Below are 4,088 nucleotides of genomic sequence, written 5' to 3' on the forward strand. Positions count from 1 at the left end.
GTCAGAACTGCGTCCGTCAAGTAACTTTTCTGTAGATTTTTATGGTCTTCTCTGTCACGTGAACAGCCATTTCTGAAACAATAATAAATTAATTTTAATTTGGATTGCACAAATTTAAATAAGTGTAAAATACTTCAATTTTAAAAGAATATTCATTTGATTTTCGTGACTACCAATAAATACATGGGTACTCTGATTTTTTTATCTCAAGATTTATCTACATTAAAATTACTCTTGTGGATTCTCATCCATTACGATAAAATAACAAATATCTAGATGTTCACAATAAAACCGAATGATGTCCATTAGTTATTAAACAGAGTGAGAATTTTGTACAGCTTCAAACAAACTTCAAAGTAAAAGGTTCAAATATTCAAGAAAAAATTGAAATTCCATCTAGTGTTTAAAAGACAAAGTAGCACTAGCGGGTGTTACGACAGCGTAGAAGAAAACTGTAAGAAATGTCTCTCGTTTTTTCTTTATACTCCAAATACTTTTTTTTTTAATAAACCGCGGTATCATTAAATGTATATTAACAGCTATTATTTATCAATTATCATTGAATAATTCCAATCGAACTTGATGATCATCGATATGCAAAAATTTTATAAAAGAACTGTCGTGGATTACAAGACAAAGTAGCACTAACGGGTGTTACGACAGCGTAGTATTAAAAAAAATTGAAATTCCATCTAGCGATTAGAAGACAAACTAGCACTAGCGGGTGTTACGACATCGTAGAAGAAAACTGTAAGAAATGTCTCTTGTGTTTTCTTTATACTCTAAATACTATTTTTTTAATAAACCGCGGTATCATTAAATGTATAATAACAGCAATTATTTATGAATTATCATTGAATAATTTCAATCGAACTTGATGATCATCGATCGGCAAAAATTGTATAGAAAACCTGTCGTGGATGATTCAAAAATCTCTACATTGTTTTTCAAGTACCTACCCATGTACGTACTATAAAAAAGAAACATTTAATACCATGGAGTCCACTTAATTCTATGCATAATTGAAACATAATATTATCCCATAAACGAGTATTTAATGGCTCATTACAACACCATACAGAGAAACCACGTCCACTACAATAATTATTACTATATTACAAAATTAATAGAACTATCGCCTAACCCATTAAAGTCATCGCGATATCATGGATTAAAATTTAAAGCGGATTGTTCAGCGATTCTCATAAATAAAATTCGTTTTAAGAAACCTTCATAATAACTATAACAATTTGTACGTGTATGTGAATAGCATTGTATGTTTCAGATCACCTTCTAGAAAGTATTGAACACACATGTGCATACATTATATGTGTATGCATATATTAAACTGTATACATAGTAATTGTAAGTCATGAACAAGGTTTTTTAGTTTGCAAATTCAGTAGGTAGGTAGGTACATACACTTAACAATAGTTTCTTTTATTTGTGCAATTTTATTTAAGGTTACTGTTGTAAAATGCGTACATGCATATAGTTGATTTATTTTCAATGCGTGGACATACCTCTTTTCAAGGAAAGTCGCTTGCTAATTTCATTTTATTTGCCAAATCATACATATGCAAAAATTAATGCTAATGGAACACCATCTTTGGAAAAATATTCAATTTAAAGCTATTGGAAAATGTTACGCTTTGTTGAAAAGATTAAGACGGTTTTCAGAGAAGCAAATCGAAAATAGAGTTTAAGTTTTATCAGAACAATTGCTGATCCTTGCATCAGATCATAATTACCGCCAAAAAATAATATAGGGTCCATCTAGTGGTCGTAACTCTCATTAGAGCAAGAAGACATTACGACAATGCGAAAGAAAACTGTAAAATATGCCGTAAGAATTATTACGCAAGTTTTCTAAAAGTTCTATTAGCTGCATATAAATATGTAGTATATCATGAAGTATCACTGCACTTTTATGATAAAGGTAGTCGATGATTAATAACACAACATGTCATCATACGTGTGTATTTTTACTACAGCTATTTTGTATTACCCTTTCTATTGTCCACACAATTCGGTATTGCCAAATTATTTCCGAAACATCCGAGAATATAAACAAATTTTGAACGGTCGTCAAACTTACGCCAAAAGCAGACTGCGTCGAGACGCGTCGGTGGATTAGACAGACGCAAATTTTTATTCGACAATTAGAGGGAGGTTTAATACAGAAAGAAATTAAGTCGCAAAGTTAGCTAAAGCTATAGGTTTTTATGGTAAACCTAGCGGCATTTTTCGATAATTTGAAAATTTGGGTTTTCAGACTTATCTTTTTATAAACATTTTTGAGCTTTGCGGATCTTTTATAAACAAAAAGAGAAGGTAATAAGTTGTCAAAACTGAACATCGATACACCACCCACTTTAACTCCAGGCTATACTTAAGCCGCTAGGAAAAAAGTCCTAGTTAAAAAATATGAAAACAGAAGGATTTAAATATTGTACATATATGAATTTCAAGTTGATGTCTCATATTGTTTTGATAGATCCTTTTGGATACACAAAATAAGGAATGTAGGAATAATGTTTTGTTTTTCATTTTTCTTTGTGGCGAATGTTTCTGTTTTGCGGAAGTGAACAATTGGTATTAAAGTGGGTTCCTTGGCCTTATTTATCATAGTAAAGTGGCCCGTAATAAGTGTACAAGAAAACACCAAGGCGTAAAGGATGAAAACTGATTCTCAAAACTCATGGGTCTCTAATTTTAGCAACATCCACACGGCATACGCAAACTTAGCACTAGATTGATGATCGAAAAATGATCAGCCACTTGAGCTAGCGAATTTTATTTAGAAAAGATAGGACTCCAAGTGAAATTTACGCGTTTTTAATATAAACATTTAACACTTCGATGGTCCCATTCAAAAACAAACATAACCGATAATTGACGATGCTTTTGTGTTCGATAGAAAATATTTTTAGAAGAGACATTGCAGGAAATTATTGCACGGTGGCACACATTGTAAGAATATTCAAACAATATGAACTAGGTCACAAAACGTACTTGTATCGATAAATATTTACAATATAATATGTATTATACATCTGCGTATACTTGAAACTTAACTTTGCCAACAATTTTACAAATATTATTCATATATATTAATATTTATTTTTAGCGATAGAGCGCACAAAAATTTCGTAAACATTAATAAAAAAATACGCTTGCTTAATCATTTTTTTAATCAGTTTCTATCGGCCACCCCGATTATTCGCAAGAATCACAGTCAGATAACAAGAAGAATTTCAACATTCCATCGTCCTTATTACTGGGGCTTAACATGGCATTCACACCATAACCTCTAAAACTCAAGTGGTGGTAACAAAGTTAAAATAGGTTTCCCCTTTACAGCTGTAAGTTTCCCTTCACGATTCTATGTACTCTTAATTTTGCTGGGACATCAAAATCATCTTTATCGCAAGAGTATCAATCCTTCAATTCGAAGACTGGTTGGATAAACACTTCCTTCAAATCCTGAACCAATTTTGCATTTACCAAAAATTAATGCATTTCGTCACATGTCTTGACTATTTGCGAACAGTAATCAAATACCCTATTGACCACTAAATCTGCTTCCAAATTCTTACTAGCTCTTCATGTCCCAGAAAGTATCTTACCATACCATCATTGTTGTTGAAAGTTAAATACTTTTACAGGATTATGAAGCTGTAGAATTTACTATTTGGTATTAGTTTCTACTCGATATCTGTAATCCTTCCTGAGAAAAAGGGTATCTACCAACAAGGAAGCTGACAACAAATTGATCCTTCTTATCTACTAATCCTCATATCTTCCGTAAACTGGAGCATCCCACATATTCAATCACTTGCTAACATTCCTCTAATGTAGATCTTTCTCTGCTTCTCTTTACTTCTGTGTCTGCTTCTAATATGTTTCTTACTAGCCCTGTCATCCTATCCAAATTGTAAACTTGAAATTTCTACATGGTTATAATGCTTCAAACTTTACTACATGTTTGGTATTAATTTCAACTAGTAGCCCTTCTTGAGAAAAAGGATATCGACTAACAGGCAGGCTGACATCAAATTGATTCTATACCACTTCTTCCTATCCAC

The sequence above is a fragment of the Agrilus planipennis genome, unplaced genomic scaffold (assembly GCF_000699045.2).
Source record: "Agrilus planipennis isolate EAB-ADULT unplaced genomic scaffold, Apla_2.0 scaffold5, whole genome shotgun sequence".
Classification (NCBI taxonomy): Eukaryota; Metazoa; Arthropoda; class Insecta; order Coleoptera; family Buprestidae; genus Agrilus; species Agrilus planipennis.